The following is a 24,392-nucleotide window of genomic DNA, read 5'->3' as shown; positions in this document are numbered from 1 at the left end:
ACAATGTAGACAGTGATAGTTTAAGTCGGTATGATTGGAGTGAAATGCTAAGAAGGTTATCTTTTAAGCTGTTTTTAAAAGTGTTTATTGTCTTGCAGCCCCTAATACTTTGTGACAGGGAATTCCATTGTCGCGAGGTGGATACTGTAAAAAATTATGAATAACGAGATGTTCTATGAAGAGGTATACTTAACGCGCCATAGATAAGTGGCACAAATGGACAAACTTTGAAATATTTCGACTAGTTTTCATTATCATATTTGTCTATCATCGTATTATTTCTCTCTAAAGCAAATAAAATAATTGCATCACATCCTTAAAATAATATACTTCTACATCCTTAAAATATTTCAATACATAAAATCAAAGAGTGGGAAAAATCACGTAAATTACATTATTTGTTTATTTATTTATTTATTTATATAAGCTGAAGAGCGGATGTTGATGACCTAAAAAAAGCTGAAAATGACCAGTAACATATCCCTACATTTACATAAATATGCCCTAAAACAGTGGTCGTCAGCACTCGCTGAAATGTGTAACGGTTAGGCCTAAGCGGTGCTGTCCCTTGTGCACCGTCGTGCTGCAGGAAGAGGTAGAGAGCATACCCGCTAGCAGCTACGAGAGCACCATGGTGCACTGTGTTTTCCGCGGGTAAGAGATGCTAACCCCAGGGTGCTCTGCGCTGAGGGCCGCTGCCCTAAAAATTTAAAGAATGACCATAAAGATAATAAATTAAAGACAGAGAGGCTGTATGTGAACTGATAATAAACACAAAAGAGCATATAGTTTTTAAAAGAAATCAGAATCACTCTCTCGTTTTTGCTTTTCTTCTATTAAAATATAATTAAAGACCTGGATTGACAAACATCCCAAGTCCAAAGTTTACCGAATTTGACTTTTTACTTGACATATGTTTTTTTTGCAGAGGCCACCATTTTGTAAGAAAGATTTCAAGTCCGATTCTAAGTCTGTTGGTTTTGAATCATACGAATATTGATTTCAATACTGTTATATTTCAAGCCCATATGGTTTCTGTGCTCTCCTGAAAATTTTACGTTAATGGACTTGAGATATTTATCAGTTCAGGTCTTCAATTCTCAATTAATACAAATTCACAAACAATAAAAATAATTTTAAATCATATTGAAGACAACAATATATTCCGACAAATGTTATAATAAACAACATGTTTTGCTATAAAAATAATTTAAAATTGTTAATTTTTATGTCATCAATTGAAAATAGCCAATCATAAAAATTTGAGTAATAGAAACATCAATGTATTAATGTGTGGCATTAATGTCTTGTTCATGCATTCATGCAATACAGTCTATATATTCAGTCATCAATGGAGGTATATTTTATTCCACTGCAAACAGTGACATCCTACAGTGTAAGATCGTCCGAAAGCAGGATTTTTTTTAACGTATCAGTATTGGTAACAAGTTAAATTTTTAAAACCTTTTCTATTTCCATTTTCCTCCTCGCACCCATGCCGTTCCTCACCCCTGAAATAAAAGAAAATTTGAAACAATTTGCACGGATCGATTTGTACGCGTTTGCGACCATAGAGCTGAATAATAGTAGTAGGATACAGTGAACTTTATATTTCTTAATGAAATCGGCTTATCGAATCACTATGGCCACAAATTGAAGGTCAGTTTTCTTAGCAAAGTGAAATATTAATAACTGGAAAAGCAGTGACTATAATAATTATTTGTGTATGAAATTCCTGGGAAATAAAATGAAACTTTTAACAATTCTATAGAAATCAATAAGAATTTAACAAAATGAGTTCAAATTACTCCCCCAAAAATGAGCTATCGGACAAAATGGCAAAAAAATTCAACATAAAAATTGAATATTTTGTTTTGTTATATCATAAAACGAATTACTGTATTAAAGGGTATCGTCTAAAAGATAAAAGATAACAAGTAAGATCCGTCCCTTATTCATAACCTACTCCACATTTTGTTCATATGGCTGTATATGATTTGTATAAGATAGCCACTGACGTAAAGATTAAGGATGTGTAAGAAAGAGTTGGGTTTTTCGGAAGTGCAATATGCCTTATACATCTTCATTATTGTATTTTTTAATTCATTGATTAATTATTGGTCTTAATTACCAGGTCAAATTTTGTGACCTTTGCCTTTTAAAATATGGTAAATTACATGGCAAGACATTATTTTACCTGTCATTTTATTATACTAGCGAAATCATCCGAGGATGCATTGTTTTAGAATATTTATTCTACACACTGTTGGCAACACTGACTTATCTGATCCATCTATTCGTACAAGTAATAACTAATGAAGCCACATTTACACGAACAAATTATCAATCACTATCGATTAGTAGTGACCAGGTATCTTTCAACGCCAGTGTACCATGGATCAAAGATTGCTGGTATACCAGTGCTACCAACCTTGAACTTAAAGGACTAAAAGTTGTTACATAAATGTTCATGGCTTAGAAAGTTACTAGTTTTTATAAAACATTACATTATATTCATTGCTATTATTTTTTATATATCTTAAATATTTATATTTCAGTGAATCATTGTATTATCAGCAAAACCTTTAATTTGCCATTATTTTTCCTATCTGGACAAATCGATAGGTATGAGGACGGTTCTGTTTCAGACGTAGGTCTATGTACTGTAAAAGTGAGCTCCATTGCAACCATTAACATTATAATATAAATATGTCTGTAATGAAACTGCGTCTTTGTTTAAGGACTTCTTTAATCCTCGTTAATAAATTAAGAAGTGCAATATGATTTTTATACAAATTATAAAATAGCATCTTTTATAAATATTTATTACAAGGACTGAGTTAAAATAACACGTTGCATTAGTTGCAGTTGACAAAGCCAATGAGTCAAGTTATCGCTGCAGGAAAGTAACTCACCTGTGTAGTATTTTCTGTTTACATGCGTTCTAGAGCGAATGCCATGTAAGTAGGTTATAGAAGGTACAAACTGCTTTGAAGACAATGTTACACGAGGCACGGCTTTTAACGTTGAATAATCTACGAGACTACGCTAGACACAAAATGTAAATGCTAATAATAATAACTCAGCAATATCTGTGGAAGATAGGCAACACAAACCTATATGTTAAAGTCATCTCTGATTGAGGATCAGCCAGAACCTCGCAATTGACGATATGTGTTAGAGGAAGAACAATTGTTTGTATATATCTGAAGCCTGATTAGTTTAATATGTAGCTAGTCAGCGATGTATGCAATGGAGGGGGAAGTGAACTGCCACCCTATCCCATTATCTCCTGGCCTAGTTGCCTCATGAGTGATGCCTTGTTGGTTTCACTTGTGGAGTCCAGACCTGTCTTCGGACAGTTGACTAAATAACAACATGTTAAAGTGGCATTCGGTTTTCGGAATTCGTACTAATCATTTCATGTGGTAAATTACATTTTTAGGTTACATCTCATGAATCCTAAACTGTTTACTGTTCTCCAAACAGGAGATTAACCGTGATTAACCGTGAAAGGAATATGCTTACTAGTGCGTCATCTATTGGAGCGAAGTAGATAGATAATATTACCGTTATAACGTCAGTTTAAAAAACATGCTCTCTCCTGCATATGTTATTTCATGTGTGGAAGGATTAAAAGACCAGGAAATTAACCGTGATCTAATTTTGTAACTAGGTTAGTATAAATATGGGTGTATCAGTGTTAACGTTTGTGCTTTGAGAGATAGTCAATAGAGATTGGTCTACCCGTGTGTATGACCTTATGACATCTTATGACATCAACATTCATTCACAGCATCGCCCCGCTGCTTCTCATTCCCCTGAGACTTTCTCGTGGTTGGAGTACATTAGTGAAAACCAGTGAATTTCATGTTTCCGGATAAAATACATTTTAATATCATATCAACCAATCGTAAATAAATAATAAGTAGTATAACTGTTTCAGTATGTAGCATTATGATTTTCCAGCTTTGGTTATATCTGGTGACAGTTGACATTGGAAAGATATTAGCTTCTTAGGATTTGCAGGAGCAGGCGTTTTGTTTATTCAGTCGTTATTAAGACATTATCCGACTTGTTTTGTTCGTAAAGACAATGATACAAAACTTCCTTGTGATCTAGTTTCCTCGTAAAATGAGAGCACTGTATTTTCCCAAACTGATCAGGCTATACTTACTTTTCCAGCATCTCTGATACTAAGAAAAAAAATCTGTGTTCAGCGACTTAGTATAAATCTGGGTTTGCAACTCAAATTGTATCGATATGTCTCTATATATCATCTGCAAAATGTAAGACGGTTATGGGATTCTGTATTTTAGTACGATGTTGAAATGTTTCTTCGTTGCTATGTGTTTCGCGTGTCACTTTGAAGTGAGAAATAAGCTGGGTACAAATGAAGATGAAAGTTATGCCTGGGTGTTTACGACGGCGAGGGCAAGGAGCCGCCCGGCTGTGGACAAGTGGTCGGTCGACAGGTTAGCGGAGATAAAATTATGTCGGGGGAGGCGTCTCGTCACAGGGCGGATGTGTGTTATATTTTCAGCCCCGCGTTATCTGTCCCTTGCAAACAAGCGGTGTTGACGTGACTAAATAGCGAATGGCATGCGGGGAAAATCTTTGTGCGTTGCTTTTATACCATAGATCTACGTATATCTCACTACAGACATCTTGTGACCACGGCCAGCATGCCGCAATACAGATCAGGATAAGCAAAACATATCCATTTCCTGTATAATGGAGATAAATCTTCGTTCATTACCGGAAATGGAAGACGGTAATATTTCTATTTGAAGAGTCCACTGCAAGAGTGATGGATGTCACTTTCCACAAGAAAGTGAACCAAGACTGTCAATGCATAGCTTAAGACATATAGAATGTACATAGAGAGTTATATGGCATTAACACTGATAGTCATTGTCCAGTAATGATCGGAAAATCACAGTTAAGCTTTGAGCGCTAAGCATTTCAAACTTTCAATTGCTTCTCCTGCAAAAATGTATTCCAAATGACATCCATCATTCTTGCAGTGGACTCTTCATTTAATTCATGAAATACTCCCAACATATTTTTTTCACTTAATTATTAGTAATTTTACAATTTACTAATGTTTTTATGTTTATTATTTACATACTTAATTTTATTGTATCGAGTATTGTATGAAGGTCTTTCAAAGCAAAATGTGCATATACAATGTAACTTTTATAATTTAATTGCAAAATCTACTCTGATACGAGTACAGTTCCTATTAATTAAACATGTCTGTATCAATTTTATACAGGGTGTAACTAATTAAGTGGGAGACCTTTGGGGAATGACTGATCTAAAACAAGCAGAGAAATTCCACCAATCGTATTCCAGATTTCACTTAGATTTCGTTATTTATTAATAATTTTTTTCACATATATGATAAGGTGTTAGTAAATGTTTAAAACATGCCATATTAGGAAGACAGTGGTTGCTGATAGAACCAAAGGCACGTCATGCTATTCAGCTGAATTATGTTCATTTTGCTGGAAAGTTGACAGGAGAATCATGCTGTGAATTTTGATCGAACTGATAAATGATTTGTTGAAAGGAGTTGCGCTTCATGCCATTTGGCGTATTATTAATTCACGACGGTGTAACGCCTTCTTTTTGTATTATTGCTAGAAACTTTTCAAGACAAACGTATGGGCCGAGGTTCAAAACTGATCAAGAATAGTTGATTTTTAAAATGACGATAAGATAGTTAACTTGACGTTCTTGGAGAGGTAAGTAAAGTTGGGAGAATCGCGTCGTAAATTTACGGCATGTGAAAGGACTTCATCCCTAATAGAGGGCTTCCGGCAAAATTTGTTGATCATTTCTCGTCTACGTTGAATTTCGATACTGAATATATTACTATTGCTACTACTACCGGTACTTCTACTGCTACTAAATATCGTGCATACGCGAACACACACACAAAAAACTTGAAATATTATAAATGTGTGAACGGCCTTGCTCGTTTTAGTTTTCTGTCCCAACCCTTAAACTTGTCGTACTAATTAAGTTCCACCCTGTATAGTGTGAATCTTATTTCATACGACTGATCATCAGTTCTTAATTTTATTTTTGTAAGAACTAATTTGAACATATTCATGTGCATAAGAGCTGGTTTTTACTGCATTTGGTTCCCATGCTTCATTTTCTCCCATTAAATTTATGCAGTAGGTCATAGCCTTCATTCAGATAATTTTCACAAATACAAGTTTAATTATTGTCCTATGTAGGCCTATAATTATGTTGACATATGAATTTGTATTTGTATTTAAATTGGAATTGCAACGTTTACAGCTCCTTTTAGTGGTCTCTCTACTCAGAAATTTATAAAATCGAACCTTCTTCTTAATTGTATGAGATGGATAGCGGTACGGTAGAATTTAAGACAGAGTAAATATGTGGATTAGAATAATGTAACTCGTAACTCTTAGATTTATTTTTCCACTTATCTAAATTAAGGGAAGTGCTCAGTTCGGTGGATGCATTGGACGCGCGTACTCTTCAGGCTGAATTGTGTAATTTTCGTCGATTGCAACTGTACTCTCCGCAGCCTCGAATCAGTGACCTCGCCGTTTACTCACCTCTGTCTGCTGTGCTATAGTTTCAGACGATGAGTTTTGAGAGCATTTCAAGCATTTCGCTACTTGGAAGTGAGAGGAACCGCAGCATGAATCAGCAGATTACGCTAATGGGAAAATTACAAAAACTAATAGTATTATTTTTTTCAAATGTTACTATATGACGAGGAGCATTGAACTTAATTATAAGTAAATAAATCTATACTAATAATAAATCTGTAGCCGAAATTTTTCTGGTAATTTTCGATTTTTCAAAAATAGTTATATAATTAACCGCCCTGAAACCGAAAATAGCTTTTTTGAAATTTTTGTTTGTATGTCTGTCTGTCTGGATGTTTGTTACCTTTTCACGCGATAATATCTGAACCGATTTATATGAAAATTGGAATGTAAATTAAGTTCGTTGTAACTTAGATTTTAGGCTGTATGGCATTCAAAATACATTATTTAAAAGGGGGGTTATAAGGGGGCTTGAATTAAATAAATTGAACTATCTCCCTTATTATTAATTTTCATGAAAAATATTACATAAAAATAATTTCCGATAAGTTTTATTCCATGCAAGATTTTGATAGGACTGATATTTAATGAGATAAATGAGTTTCAAAATTACAATAACAGCGCCATCTATAGGGCGGTGTAATGAAATAAAAAACAAATGACTTCGTCTATAAGGGGCCTTGGAAATCAACAATCGACAGCTATGAAACATACGGTAGCCTACAGAGAATGTTTCTGTGTTTGTATGAAGTAATATCTGAAGCTAAATTAACCGATTTGTATAATTAATTATTAATTCACCATTGGAAAGTGTAGTTTCTCTAGATGGACATAATGCTATAATGTTATTACAGTAACTTCTGAGTGAATCGAGGACAGGTAAGATTAAAATAGCTTCTTATGCACAGAAAACTTGATAGGCTATTCTGTAGATTCGTTTCCTGTATTTCCTAAAATAATTTTAATGACCAAATGAGTGTCTCTGGATCAAAATGATCGCATTTTAATTTTTTTAATGCAATTTAAATTAAGTAACATAATAAACGATTTATCCTTCTATCAAACACGAATGTTCCCTGGATCAAACGTCCTATTTTAATTATGTAATTACTTTATATTTATTTCTAACGGGTGCAGCGGAGCGCACGGGTACGGCTAGTTGATAAATAAAATTTTAAGACTCGAAAGAGCAAAAATGCGCCTCCTTATACAAGTTGGGGACCACAGAGAGATAGATCGGAGATATTTTCTTGAGATTACAAGTGGAGTGGAATGGGAGAGAAGTGCTTATGTATGTGCAGAGAATGATTATATGTGTTTAGTAGATAAGGGTGTATTCCTTAGCTAAACAAATCTTTATTCAGAGTTGGAGAGTTGCAAATATATTGTAATTGCGCTAGAAAAGCGTTAACTGCCGCGAACATAGGATACAACCGATAATAGTCTACAGACGGGGACATGGATCTGATGATTCCACTGACTGCTGCTGCTGTTGTCGTGGTGTTGGACCCAAGTCGTAGTGGATGCATGAAGAAGATCTAAACAGTGGGTATTCCGGTTCACTGATTAGTGAAATATCAACACTTTGTTTGGAGTTGGGGTATATGGATGTAATACGGAATTATTATTTAACATTGATCAGTGAGCCAGAATTTTCCAACATAACTTATTTCTCATTATGACAAGTGCAGTATATAGTCAATCATTGAAAAGGGCCACATAAAGTGCGATATTTTAATTCTTTCATTCAAGCAGCTGCCCTAAAATCTATACTAATAATAAATCTGTAGCCGAAATTTTTCTGGTAATTTTCGATTTTCCAAACATAATTGGTCCTAACATATATAGGCTAATTAACCATCCTGAAACCGAAAATCGCTTTTTTGAAATTCTCGTTTGTATGTCTGTCTGGATGTTTGTTACCTTTTCACGCGATAGTGGCTGAACCGATTTATATGAAAATTGGAATATAAATTAAGTTCGTTGTAACTTAGATTTTAGGCTATATGGCATTCAAAATACATTATTTAAAAGGGGGGTTATAAGGGGGCCTGAATTAAATAAATCGAAATATCTCGCTTATTGTTCATTTTTGTAAAAAAAATGTTACATAGCAAAAGTTTCTTTACAAATGATTTCCGATAAGTTTTATTCTTCACAAAATTTTGATAGGACTGATATTTAATGAGATAAATGAGTTTTAAAATTAAAATAACACCATCTAAGACGATGCAATGAAATAAGAATAAAATGACTTCGTCTATAAGGGGCCTTGGACAATAACAATCGAAAAAGGGGCCTTGGACAACAACAATCGAAAGCTATTAAACATAGCCTACAGAGAATGTTTCTGTGTTTGTATGAAATAAACATGTTAAAGGAATTGTCATTACACCAAATGAGTGCTCTCTGGACCAAAATGATCGCATTTTAATTATTTAAATACAATTTCAATTAAGTAACATGTTAAACGATTTATCCTTCTAACAAACACGAATGGTCCCTGGGAAAAAAAAAAAATGTTATGTTTTATTTAACGACGCTCGCAACTGCAGAGGTTATATCAGCGTCGCCGGATGTGCCGGAATTTTGTCCCGCAGGAGTTCTTTTACATGCCAGTAAATCTACTGACATGAGCCTGTCGCATTTAAGCACACTTAAATGCCATCGACCTGGCCCGGGATCGAACCCGCAACCTTGGGCATAGAAGGCCAGCGCTATACCAACTCGGCAACCAGGTCGACCTGGTCCCTGGATCAAACGTCCTATTTTAATTATGTAATTAATTTATATTTATTTCTAACAGGTGCAGCGGAGCGCACGGGTACGGCTAGTACAATAATAAAGTGGTATTGCATGCCATGAATCAATCTCGATACTGACAAAACATGATGTGAGTGCCACCACGACATGACGGGATTCAAGACAATGAAATGGCAGACAGTTTGGTGTAGCGGGACTCTTAGAAAATTGAGCCTGTTTTGGTCTCATACAGACCAACCAAGGGACAGGGTAATAAAGAACGCAATGGAGTACTGGAGGTCCGTTGAAAGATGCGACCACTCGAAAGCAGAGTGAGATTAGAACCACAGTAATGCTTAAGAGGGGCAGAATCCTGGCTAAATATGTAACTGACGTGCTCACTGCCACTGTGGACATTTGTGCAAGATAGTGACAACGTATTGGAACACACTTGTTTCAGATATCTTACGACAGCCGGAACTGCTAAAGCCGTCTTGAGATCGCACTCTTGGGAGTCACTTCATTGAACTAGTTAAACCTTACGAATATCCCTTTTAAGGGGACACTCAACTTAAAAATTGGAGAAAAAGTGTCATAGAAATGAAAAATTAAATTTCTACATTAATTTACGTGACAGAACTAAACCAATACGCAGAATTCTTCCCCTATTCATTGAGAAGTCACAGTCAAATGCACAAAGCCAAAAAATAAAAAAAATCATAATTAAAAGTGATATTTCAAGTAATGATTCATTAAAAATTGAAATATTTTTTATTTTGAAAAGTATTGGATCTAATGAGCTGAGAGTTTGCATGTTACTTTCCATGTGTATATTAAACTTTTTCTCCAAATTTGAAAAAGATTGGTCAAATAAGAAAAAAGTTCCAAAATATAGTTGAGTGTCCCCTTAAAAGCTTCACAACCTTTGCTATGAAGGGAATGTTTAGTGGGGATTAAAAGCGATGAGAGTTGCACAATAATCTGCAATGGTCACCATGCTAAGTCAATTACCTGCTCCCCACTAACCTAACCCAAACTAACTTATTTGCACCAATATTTCTATCAGATAGCCTTAATAAAACGTAACATGGTCATGCTCTTTTCAAAGCCAGTAGGGCACAGACTTGATGTAGAGATAAATAGTGAGTTTTGATGACACTAGGTTTTCGATGTCAGAAACAGTTTTTGACAATTTTAATCTCAGGTTATGTTTAATTATTTTATACTTATTCTTAAAAAAACATTAAGAAAGAAAAACTTCTTCTACATATAAGTATATTGTGAAAGGAAAAAAAAAAAAGTGTACTGCATTTGTATTCCTTTTGTCTTTGAATGCAAAAGTGTGACAGATTTGTTTTCCATTTCCGACTTTTCCTTCAAACTTCTCTGAAGTTCCTTCAATGGAATGGCGAAACCCGGAATAAGATAAGTGGCCAACAGGCTTGGAGCTCACATATTCAATTTTCTCAGCCTCAAAACTCTTTTGCAAGGACGCGTTTTCACGTACCTTAAATGTTTTTCTTCCAATTTTCCTCAATTATTTATTCCTTTGCTCTAGGACAGGTATGATGGCCACTATCACAAGTGACCTCAGTTAACTGTTTTTAGCAGAAATCTTTGAAGTGAAACTTCTTTCATTAGTAAGTATGAACTTCTTTAAAACCAAAGTAAAAACCTCGCTTCAGAAATCTGTTGTCAAATAATGGCAGTGCTCCTGTATCTCAGCCACCACTCAGGATTGAGACAGATATTATTTTCCTCAACAAAACTTACAGTATAAACAAACCTTGTCTTTTTCTTTGCTTTTCTTTTTTAAATGTACACAAGTCGAAAAAAATACACTCGTTTCTGTCGCCAACGCTCGAACTGAGAAATTGACAGCTGGCCTAATTACATATTGACTGACGAGTACATGTGACGCACTTTTAAATGAAGCAATTGATCAGTTTCACAAATTAAAAGTGTATACCACCTACGAACTTCCTCGGACCACTTGTACACGTACTGCAGTTTGAGAACCCCTGAACAATAATCAGATATGATGTCGAATGTCGGGCGATTCCAAAGACAAACTGTCTCACAATTTCAGACTTCTATAAATAATTGCGAACCATGTAAATCTCGATGTAGTTAAGTTTCGTTCACGATACAATCAACTGAAGAAAACGCCATTCCTAACATACTTGTGAGATAAAGTAACACAAAGACTGTTGTTAGCAGATAGCGAGTTTATGTAAGGAAATACGTGTTGCCTCGAAAGTATTTGCAGGTGAAGCGCTGCCGTAACACATGACCATCCAGGGAATATCCGTGGGTAGGTCGTTAACTAGCCTGTGACGTCTTTCAGGTGCTTGTTGGTGCTCGTTGTAGCAAATCAGTTTACGGTGTACGTACTGTACAGCCAGCAATCATACTTTCATTTCACTGATTAAAAGCACGGCGGACAGCGGTTATGCCACATGATTTATTGATTGTAGAAAGCAATGTGACAAAGTGTCCTGAACTGCCGAAGATTGTTCGCATTTTACGACTCTCAAGTTCGTACCAAATTTAGTGACTCTCATCCACCTTCTTTATTTTTATCTCTATGTTCTTCCTCTTGGAATACAGAATGCTCGAACTTGTCGATATTAGGTAGTGTATCATCCGATCAAACAGTGTAATTCTAGATAATGATAGCCCTAATTCTTACATGTTAAATTCTTTCTCATCTAGTCGTCCTCGGTGAACTTGCAGTTACCAGTTTGGGGGTTCAGACCCGTCCGAGGACGGTGTATTTTAAGGGCGATAAAATCTATAGTATGACTTCCTCCGGGAGGGAAGTAAAGCTTACTACCGTGTCGTAGATTTGCGGCACGGAAAAGAACTTTGTTGCTGATAGAGGGCTACAGGCAAAATATGTATGCCATTTCTCGTATACGTTGAATTTAGACGTTGATTAGGCTCTATAGTTGAAAGCGTAATTAAATAAAATCTTCTATTTTATGGTCTCTACAAATCCAGAAAATATGTCGTCGTGTGATTTATTAAATTACATTTGATATGAAAAGCACAGGAAAAGAAAAGTAAACTTCCACACATTATTCTGGAAAGAAAACTATTGAATGGGCTTATATCGAAATCTCTCGCAGACTGCGTATTCTGATGTCATAGAGAAATAAAAAAAATAGCTGTCTATATTAACTATAAGCGTATGGAAACTGTTGAGAGAAATTTATTTATCTTTTCCAATATTTTTAAGGCAGTGCATCTGTGAAAATCTGAACTCAGTTTTTATCTTATGGCTATGAAATTTTAACCAGTACCAATAACATACGCTGCATGCATAATATGAATGTTTTAACTTTGAGTTTTTTGAGAAATTAATTTATCATTAATTTAACCTGGGCCCTCCCCATCCAAAACCACAGGCGAGATAGTACACCACAGCCGGCCTTATTGACATCCGCAAACAACAGTGCCCCCAGCCACGGGATAAAGGTTGCCTTAGTGCATAACCTAGCTCAGTTCGGACCTCTTAGTCTGAAGTCACGTTATTGTTGTTGTTGCTGCTGCTGTTATACTTACGACTAGCGCAAAAATATCTGCAGGAATTAATAATACACAACAGATTACAAATTATCGTAAACGTAGTCGACCTGGTTGGCGAGTTGGTATAGCGCTGGCCTTCTATGCCCAAGGTTGCGGGTTCGATCCCGGGCCAGGTCGATGGCATTTAAGTGTGCTTAAATGCGACAGGCTCATGTCAGTAGGTTTACTGGCATATAAAAGAACTCCTGCGGGACAAAATTCCGGCACATCCGGCGACGCTGATATAACCTCTGCAGTTGCGAGCGTCGTTAAATAAAACAATTTTTTTTTTCGTAAACGTATAGAGAGAAATTTGTTTATTAATAACAAAAGCCGCCCTATATAAGGATTCATTGATCGGCCTACTAATCCATTCCCAGTGAACAATGATTAAAAACAATTAAATATGTGACAAAATAAAAAAAGAATAATTTGAAAAAAAAAAAACCTTATAAGATAAATAGTGAGAAAAAATACGAAATCATTTACAATAAAATAAGAGTATGTATTAATCACAGTAAAGCTTTCCTTAAATTGAGGACATTGGAACTGTTCATACGGGCCTAAATCCCGGTCATAGACGTATTTAAATTCCGACACTAAGGGCCGTATTCATAGACATTCTTAGCGCGGGCTTCCGGTGGATGATCAGCGAACTAACGTTTTTCGTATTCATAAACCGGTGTTAGCGATACGATAGGATATGAATTCTGTACAAGTAACCAGTCGATAGCCGAGGCTAGTTTAGCACGCTCGTAGCGCGGACTAGCGAAATGTCTATGAATAGCACCCCAAGAGGTTAAAATTCACAGGCGTTACAGATCATACAGTATTGAGACAAACAACACAAAAATGAATTGCCGACACAATTGAATAAAAATACCTAAAATGTCTACATTTTCACTACAGTCTTCCAACGCCCACCTTCACACAGCCATTTAAGTTGCCTTGTAATTCCCTTTAAATGGCGAGGAGGCGTAAATGGAAAGCAGGATGTTAGTAGAAAGTTTCGACGTAAAATAAAATCTAAATATTTTCTCTAATTTTCACAGATGTATTGCCTTAAGGGAAACCACAGGTGAAATTTGGCCTAAATATTTAAAAAATGTAATTTTGTTTTATTTTTATGCTCATAAATATGTATGAAATTTATAGTTTCATAATCAGTATTGTTTTCTTATCTAAGACGCATTTTAAAGGCGTCACGTGACCTTTTTAAATGATAGTGGGCATGTATTCTGCAGCCCTTTAAATAGATTTTTTCCGCATTTAATTTTTCTTGCATTTTGTAGTATTAAAAATGTTCAACACCATGTAATTTTTATCAGATTTCCTTCAAATTTTCAACACAACATCACAAGATATAAAATAAAACTACTATGTTGTTTTTTCTGAATACTCTTTATTTTTCATGACATGAATTTATAAAAATGTGAGAAATACTAATATTTAAAGTTTAGAATTTTTTCTGAGACATAAAGGTTGACATAAAAAATCCATGACAAATTTTTATTAATATTTTCATAAATTAACAGTAACTTTATTTTCACAAAACTACTAATTCTTCATTGAGTGAAGAATTTAGCTAATTTGCATAATAATAGTAATAAAACAATTATTTCCTGTAAAGTATTACACATATAAACATAACATTTTATATGAAGTATGTACATCATTGTAGTAGTCTGTGGTAAAACTTTGAATATATTTGCTTGAAAATTGCATGATTTAGAAATTTCACCTTCGCTTCCCTTCAGCAAAGATTTCGTATATTGGAATGCAGTGCATCGAAGTAGTCTTAATCGAAAGAGTGTCTTTCCTTTAGATAAATCGCTTAATGAGCAACAGGTTTTCATTGTCGAAAGTTTGACTGGGAGAACCGTTTTTGTTAGTTAATTACCGAGTTAAGATGGTTGGCTTTTACATCGATTGAAATAAGAGTTGTCTTGGCCCATTATACGGAATTGGTGCCTGTAGTTTCACACATCATTGATGGATATCAGTTACGCTTTCAACGTTAAGGCGATATTTCACTCCAGTACTCATATAAAATATATTTAGGTTACTTTTTAATTGGAGAAAGTATTTTTAATTTGCATTTATTTATAGTCGCAGTTTAATCCCTAGGTCATATCGCGACAGTTTGTAATTTACTGTTGGGGATGTGTGTCTAGGTAATTGGGTCCAATCCGACATTCGCCTATCTTTAAGTAAAAATTAGTTGTATTCAGTCGAGGAAAACCACGGAAAAACTTCGACCAGATTGGTTGGCACCGGGATCGAACCCGGGACCTCCCGAATACTTGTCTCAAACGGTAACGTCTGAGCCACTTCGCTTGGTGAGAAAGTGTTGTGATGCTAGAAAATATAATTTTTTAGGTTTTCGCGGAAATGCACATTTTTGGCATTCGTGACACTGGAAAATAGTTTAGGTTATTCAGTTTGTGTATAGCGATTTTTTTCCTAAAATATTAGCAACTTTTTTTCACAATCTACTAGTCAAATTATTCGGAAATGTTGCATATAAAATATAACAATTATCGCAAAATGGTTAATGGCGTGACGTTCCACCTCAAGAATTCTCCGAGTTTCTTCGTGGTTTTTAGTATTACGTAAAGAAATATAGAAAATGAAACGAATTACCATCTATCGGCATTAAATACCTACTCTTCGTTACAAATTCAGTCTAGTCTAAAGTTCTCTAGGCTACATCACAGCGGGTCTGGTAAAGTGTTAACTGCGAACGTTTAAATCCATACGGTGCCGCATTTTATCTCACAATTTTATTACGGTCTTTAGCATTTAAGGAAACAGTCATTGGTGTTTACTACATGGTAGATTAAGATAAGAAGGTGTGATTAGGGTAAGAGTTTTGTGATATTTTGGAATAGTCACGTCTGGCTTAAAAATTTTATTTATTTATTTCTTTATTTATTTATTTATTTATTTATTTATTTATTTATTTCGGTCATGACTGATTACATACATTCCAGTTCTTAACCCGTCATTCCCAATAGCAAATACAAATACAATTTGCATACTATTATGAAAGTATAAATTCAGTACATTACAATAATAAATTTACCTCTGCCTTTTAACTTTCATGCACCTTTTATCTTCTACCAGTATATTTACTCTCATCTCAAAATTCCTCTCACCAGTACTCTGTTGAAACATTCACTAATTTCCTAACATCTTACATTCTACTAGCTATGGTACTTCTTACGCTACTCTTGCATATAGCTTCATGTAGAGTGAAGGGTTCTCTCTATTTATACTATACCTACTTCATATTCATCTTTTATCTTCTCTCCCCACCTTATTTTTACTCTGAATGGGAATTCTTCTAATTTATTTTGCTTACTGTTGTTTAAAGACCATCTTAATTCTTTTATACGTTGTCGTGTCTTTTATATTTAAAAAGTTATTGCCTATCCAGACATTGGAATATGTGAGAATTAGATAGTCCAAAGCCACACTTTTAACAAAAAATAGTTTTTAATGCGAGTTAATTTTTTTTTTACACATCAACTAGGAAAATATTACAAAATTTATTCAACAAATAACAGAAGTATACGCCGAGAAATCATCATACCGCACCTAATAGCATTGGACTCTGAACTTTGAATTCGCTCTCCTGTGAAATTTTGTGTTTGTGCCTTAGGACTATATTATTACCACCCCTTCAGTTCTCAAATCATTGATCGCTGTGCAGTTTAAACTTTTATGAATCGAATTCTCCACTTGCCCTCAAAGGAGACAAATATCCCTTCCTACAGTATCTCTTCTATTCTAAAGTCTCCAGATACCTTGTTTCGTAATATAATCTTCCCATTCTGAAATAGTTTTAATTTCCATATAATACCTTAATCATCTACAAGTCATTTATATTATGCAAAAGATCCTGTTTCGAAACTTCTCCTCCTCTTTTTTATTGTTTTTTTTTTTTTTTTTTTTTGGTGTAATCTTGCCGTTTAAAGTCCTATTTCTCTCCATAACCATTATAGATCTAGATTATAGCTCTTTTAACCAATTTGATTTTAGATCAGCTGTTACAAAAAATAAAATAGGTTTTTTTTTTTTTTCAATATCGACGGATCATAATATTACATTACATAAATATTTAACTTCCCTTTCAAGATTATTCCTAGACTACTACGATCCCCATCGCCAATCTTGCTGCCAAGTTGGACGCACTCCACTGTAAAACTTTTCATTTATGCATCCCGTTTGCTCCTGATCGATTTTAATTTAGATCTTTGTATAGGCAAGATACTGTGCTTTTGGTTCGTGGCAGGACTTCGTGAGTAATTTGATGTCCTCTGTCGCAAAATACTTATCATACGGTCTATCCCACATGAAATCGATCAGTAAAAAACCTCGCATTTTTTTATACTCTAATTTTTTCCCTATTTTTACAAGTTGCTGAGTAGAGCGCATTTACAAAAATATACTATCGAAAGTCAAACAGTTTTCGTATTGTTGTGCGACAAATTTAGCGTATTTTATAAAAACAAGCCTCTTTCAGCGCTCAGAACTCTGGAACCATTACTGCAGAACATTGAACGGGAGTCGACCTGGTTGGCGAGTTTGTATAGCGCTGGCCTTCTATGCCTAAGGTTGCGGGTTCGATCCCGGGCCAGGTCGATGGCATTTAAGTGTGCTTAAATGCGACAGGCTCATGTCAGTAGATTCACTGGCATGTAAAAGAACTCCTGCGGGACAAAATTCCGGCACATCCGGCGACGCTGTTATAATCTCTGCAGTTGCGAGCGTAGTTAAATAAAACATAACATTAAACATTAAACGGGAGCTCATTTTGAAGCTGACATTTGGTAGGTTATGTTAAGAAGTAATCCTTATTTTTATTGTACACAGAGAGACAAATAATCTGTTTCTACTTACTTTCAGGCTTTTTGCCATTTTGTAAAAATGTAAAAAAAATATTGAGAAAAACCTTGCATTATTAAGAGGGATTCGGCATTGTTTGCTTAGTGGTATGGCTATAAGTTTCGAGGGTATTAAATAGATTACTTCCACACGCCTGGACTTAAATGGCGCAGTACCGCACGTACTGGCCGAGAGCTGAAGATAAGAGAGCGTTGGACGTCATTTTACTCCTGTGTTTATGAAAACTTGTGATAAAGCTATCCCAGCTATGCGCTACTAGACGAAACATCACGTGTTTGTCTCCTGGCCTCTCTTGTCTCGGCTAGCTCCCGTCTCACAGTCAGCTGGTTAGTTCATGCGCGTACTGTTTGTTTTCTTTATTTGATATTTTCAATACTTTCATATCAACGGTGCATCTCAGTATATAGAATGGAGAAAATGCAGTTTGATTAAAATACACAATAGGGAATATTATAAAAACCGAATAAATTACAGAAAATTGCACAATTGATTAAATTACAAAATACGTAATTAAGAACAAATCAATTACAATTTAAATTTAAAAAATACAAAGGTGAAAAGAGGATGAAGGTTACAGAGTTATGCCATGCAATTTCTGGCACCCCCAATACAATTTGCAAATATTGCCAGAATTCATAACACCAGCATTGCAAATAGAGCACTCATTTGTTGGAAATATTCCTATCATACTTAGATGTTCAGCTAAACAGTCATGATCTGTTATTAAATCTAAAGTTAGCTATTGCTCCCTTTCTTGGTTTACTGTTAAATAATTTCCAGCTGTTTTGTATGTTTTTCTTTTTTTCCAATAGGCATGTTATGCCATAGAATGTTGTAGTACGAGTGTGACAGATTTAATTTGCTGCTATTTTGGAACCTACTATTTGATATAGAACAGTTTTAGAAAGAGCAATTTTTTACATCTTTATATTGTATTCCTCGTCGCTTTATCTAATTCTGTACATAGTTTGACGAAATATTCCTAAAATGACGTCTGTTACTTCGAAATTAAATATATATTGAGAAAATCTGTGTTGTGTGTGGTTTACATTTTGCAGTATCTTTTAAGTGACCCCCAGCATTGAATCCGTGATTGAACGCGAGAACTGTTATTTCTGAAATTCAAATTTGGCGAGTCTCGGTTTGTTCGTTGCAATGTGAGTCGAAGTGACTGGCGATTATATCGATCGGTCGCACAGCAGCAGAGCCGCGGTACAAACACAAGTGAGCATTTTCATGCTAATGGGTATTGGTTCGTCTGTTAGTTAGGTGGACTTGTCTTGTAGGCCTTGCAGTTTACACACACAGATGTTATACATCTTCAGGGAAAAGTTTCTTTTCCTGTGCTGTAGCTTCAGTCATACATTAATGTCTCTTATTTCACTTTGTGCCGATGTGTTTCAAGATAAATTAATTAGTTTCGGAAGTAATGGGTTGCAGTCTCCGCTGTTCTTTCATCGCGTAGAGCCGTAGAGAGCGTCAGAAACTTCCCCTGATTCCTGTCGATGGCATACGGAAGTCTCGATTATCTGGTCCGATCCGGCGCAGCTTCTCCCTCGCCTCCTCCCCGTCTTTTATTTCGCGACTTTGCAAAAGAGAACTAAGCACTGCTCTAATTGCATAACGAAATTGGCACGGACTAAATTTTGTGTGTTTTCGTTGCGAGAAGCAAATGTATGTCTACATAAAATATTTGTTATTGCAGCATTGAATATTGTATTTTTTATTGTAGTAATTTATAGAAAAGTGATTAAAGAGGTGATTTTTTTACGTCTTGTGCGCTCGTGTCTTGAAATCACGTGTAAAGAAGACCATTATTTTCCCATTGATTTGCTTTAAATTAATTAATTTTAAATAGTGATGTTGTTACATTTTGATTATAATCACTTAAGTAGTTTAATTAAGTTTAATATAAAATATTGATTTGTGGTGTTAGTGCCACGAGTCATATATTTAGTTATTTAATCGCCATTCGAATATTTGCAGAAAAACATAATGACATTTTAAATATGTACTAATTTGTGGTTAGCTATGAAAAATTAACTGAAACAAGCTAGTTGTGAGCTCCGTATTTAGATATACATTTCCTGAAGGCGGTGGTTTCCATAGTAACATTTTACCAACAAGATAAAAATGATAAGAATAGGCACTTGTAACTTTGTTTACATAGATCAAAATAATATTTGCAGTGCAAGTCAAACTCGTATTCCAGGAATTAATATAAGTAATATTAATAACAATGCAGCTAATAAAATTTCATTCAAACAATCATAGTTTTACAGTTACTAAGATAAACATTGTTTCCATACTGGAAAAAAAAATTTGGAACTGTCAGTAACGAGTGTGTATTCACATTTTTGTAATGTCTAGAGAGTGCTAGAAAAATGATATTGCAGACAAAAGCAATGATAAAATTTACATATCAGAAAATGAAAACTATTTAAAATCTGGTTGTGGATTATTATAAATCAGCTATCTTTACTATCCGTCTCGCTGTTAGTCCTTTAAAGTTGCACTGCATTTGAAGAGAACATGTATTTCTGTAGATAAGATAAATAAAAAGTAAAGTGTAATTTAAATGTCACTAATACACAATCTGTACTCAAATTAGGTACAAATTGACAGTAACTGTAGTAGCCTATAATAAATAAAAACGTAAACTATTGGCATTTAAGTTTATTTAATGTAAGTACGCTCCATAAGTAAAGGACTGGTATAACCGTCACGTTTTTAAGCCCTACACATGTTTGTATTCTGTTAATTCTTTCAGTATGTAAGGTAATTGCTGTAAATCCCGAAAGCTTTAGGGGTTTTTCCGTAATTTTCTATGATTTCCCACACTGCTCATTGCACTATTTCCGTCACAGTAAATAAATATTTGAAATGTGGCATCACCGTTCCTTACGCATTAGTTTACCACCGCGCTACTGGTGATTGACATATTTTAATATTAATTTTTTTTTAATCTTTACGAATTAAGTTTATTTTTTATTTTTATTTTAATTGAAATATACAGAATAAAGAATATAATTACAAACAAACAAGAGAAATAGAAATAAAAAAATACAAACAATATAAAAAAGGAGATACAGTAGTATTAACAAAATTTGAGACCAAATGAGCAGCGCTCGTGTTCGGTCGCAGTTCAGATAAAATATTAATAGGCCTATAAGAGAATATAAAATAAAATAAAATAAAATAGGAAATAGAATTAAAATTACAGTTACAGAAATTATATAATACAATATTAATATAAGAGAAATATAGAAAAATAAATAATAATAAAAATAAATAAGTAAAATAAAATAGGAACTAAAATTTAAATTACAGCGGCAATGGAATTATATAATATAATATTAACACTAGAGAAGAATAATATCGCACGTGAAAAGTAGGACTAATATATATATATATTTCAAAATTATAGAATACAAATATAATATAGATTGATTAATTCATACACATAGGCTATAAATTTATTTAATCAAATTGAAGATATTAACACGTTTCTAATTTTCTTGTTATATGTTAGTGGGTTACATGTTAGAAGTTCTGGGTGTAATTTAGTTAAAGTATTGTACAACTGAGGGCCAAAATTAATGCTATGCTTTAGACCAGCAGATGTGAGACATACAGGGTGCTATTCATAGACATTTCGCTAGCCCGGGCTACAAGCGTGCTAAACAGGATTCATATCATATCATATCGCTGACACTGGTTTATGAATACGAAAAACGTTAGTTCGCTGATCATCCACCGAAAGCCCTTGCTAAGAATGTTTATGAATACGGCCCTTAGGTTCTACTAATGTTGAATTAATATTTCGTCTTGTGTCATAATTATGTGCCTGTAATATAAATTTATTACGATTTTAAATGTTTTATAATTTAATTTTGAATGGATTGTTTATGGCCGTTTTTACGAAGTGCACAGTCGAAGTAAGTTTATGTTGTGTTGTTGTCGGGATGGTGGGTTACATTTCATACGGCCATTGGACTTGCATCGCAGACTCCCACAGTTTCACAAGTAAGGTGTAGCTTGTTTATTCAATCCCCCTTTGCCATAATTGCTGTGCTTAGTGCTGGCAGTTCGCTCCTCGGCCCGCAGACTGACAAGCAGCAGTAAGTTGTGGTATCGAGAACATAAACATTTGCGCTAGTAACCTTGGCCCAGTTGTCTGTCACTGCCGCGGCAAGGACGACTCTTTTATCTTATGAATCATTCTAGAGATTGTGTGTGCGCCTGCCTGTGTATTCCCATTTCGGTAGATCCATGTTGCTGCTATTACCTTTCTCTTACGACCTTCTGTTATTGACTTCATCGATAACTTAGTTCGATGCCATACAGTACTATGGAGCTCGGCCTCAGAAAGCACCAAGATACTTAAAATGTCTCGAAGTATTTTACGAAACGACAGTGATATTCTGTTGTGAAGTCGGTTGTATCGTCTGAATGACCAAGGCACAAGAAGGGGGAGAGTAAAGGCTAGCATGTCGTCAGTGGTTACAGACTGACTGATACGTGTTATACGATGTACTTACGAACGTTTACATGTGAACACATACGCCGTAATTTGTACCGACTTTTATTGCTCAAAGTTATAAAGTCGTTTAATGTCGTAATTTTAAGTATGTGATATTCTTGTACTATAAAATAATTTTTAGAATTTAAAATATATATATACTTATCGTATTTATGAGTTTTAAATGGTGGCAGCAGTACTATGTCTGCCATAAATATTTACACAATGCACTTCAAATCTTCTCTTCCGTTTCAAAGGTTATTTATTAATAGCTTTTCAGAAGTACAGTATGTTGTTTTCTAACTTTTTCTCGTAAAGTATTAGTACAGGGACATAATTTTATTTTTACTAACATTTTTAATATTAACCTGGCTATACCTTTGGAGAAACGGAAACACAGTTTGCTATCCCCTTCCACGAATGTAGTTCGATGATACTGGCGTAAAACACAAACAAATCACTCTACTAGGTATAGGAGGGAAGAAAAGTAGTTCATCCATTTACGTAAACTAGGAAATATCGCGATTTTGAGTTCGATAATTTTCATTAGGTTTTTGTTTAATCAAAATACAGTACTGTATTAAGAATAAGTGTTTTTACTCACGAACTGAGTTATCCATGCGAACGTATTCATTATGTAGTGTATATTATACTGTCTACAGCACATTAGCGTACAATATAAAGAAAGAAGTTAAATTAAAAAAATAATCATAATATGAATATTTGAACACATTTTTTTTTTAATGGTGGCCGTTTATTTCGATACAGGCGTCAGTTCTTTTCTGCATATTATCGCACTATATACTATTGCATCTAATTCCAATTGCCAGTTTCGTCCTTCGTACTAGTAACTCATGTTGAAATAATTCTGTACCTACTCTATAAAAGAGTACCTTACGTACTGTAAATTCAATCTTCACTTCTGCCCGACCCGCACAGATAAAATTACTCAGACATGCCATCTACTGTCTGTCCAAGTGGTTTTGTCGCAGGATCGTAGAAAGAGGGGAAATCACGTGACAGTTAATTACTTAACGAGGCTCTTTTATTTAAGTTACTTTAAACAGTTATATAATAACTATTACGTAAACGTCCAATTCCTAACAGAAATTAATGTTTTTTTTTTAAGAGCTAAGACAGCCTAGCTTTTACAGAGGGGGGGGGGCAGAAGCAGGTGGGGGAAATCGGGATGCGACGTAGGAAAACGGACAGTACCTGTGCGAAAATATGATTCAATATTCAAAGCTCTTTCGTCACTGGAAAACGCGAACATATTTCTGGAACGTACTATACTCACTAACTCAGTGCTACACGACCTTGATTCTGCGTGGAGACGGTTGAACTTCATTAGTAGAAGGGGTGGGAGTGAAGTACATTCAAAAACTCAGGTACAATAAAAATTTAAGTAAAAATAAAATTATGTCCCTGTATTTGTTCATATGCAGTATGTAGGAGTCAATTTCTGTGGGAATGATGCTCTAATAATTTTAGTAGCAAGTGACAGGAAATTTAAGGGAATCTCGATGATTGCGAGAAATCTCTGTACCCGAATTGAAGTAATGAAATGCAATATTTACTTTAACACTTGCAGTTCATGTACATACATATTATCCAATATTTCCATGACAATTGCGTGGAAAACATCAAAACACATTGCTTGTAAATTTGTTTAATCTGATAGGATTAAGACCATAAGGCCTTCTCTTCCATCCTACAGTAGAAAGCAGAACAAGACGGACCGTGTGGTGGATCATTAGGTCTACACTCATTTCCATGGTACCACGAGTGACGTCGTATTACAAGAAATTGGGACAGTCTTATCCTTACAGGGTTCCGCTTATACGTAAAAAGAAATAAATAGAGATCCTTATTTAAAATTAAAAACACGCAGTGGTGAACGAGTTCGAATCTAAGATAGGATTTTGTTGTTGATTTTTGTATTGTGCAGAAATAAACTGATAAATGGGTTCCTTGCTTTGTATCGATGGGCAGAAGTTCGGCCTAATTATTATAGGCCTATACATAAATATTTCTAGTTTTCATTGAGA

The 24,392-nt window shown here is 34.7% G+C and overlaps 1 protein-coding gene across 2 annotated transcripts in view; it reads left to right on the top strand.

Annotated features, from left to right (window-relative positions):
* The window catches only part of skd (mediator complex subunit skuld), a 267,609-nt gene that overhangs the window by 79,001 nt on the left and 164,216 nt on the right, over window positions 1–24,392 (top strand). The gene's annotated exons all lie outside the window — the stretch shown is intronic.

Source organism: Periplaneta americana, chromosome 16 (assembly GCF_040183065.1).
Source record: "Periplaneta americana isolate PAMFEO1 chromosome 16, P.americana_PAMFEO1_priV1, whole genome shotgun sequence".
NCBI classification, from domain to species: Eukaryota; Metazoa; Arthropoda; class Insecta; order Blattodea; family Blattidae; genus Periplaneta; species Periplaneta americana.
Note: the sequence above shows the minus strand (reverse complement) of the source record. Positions and strands in the feature narration are given on the sequence as shown.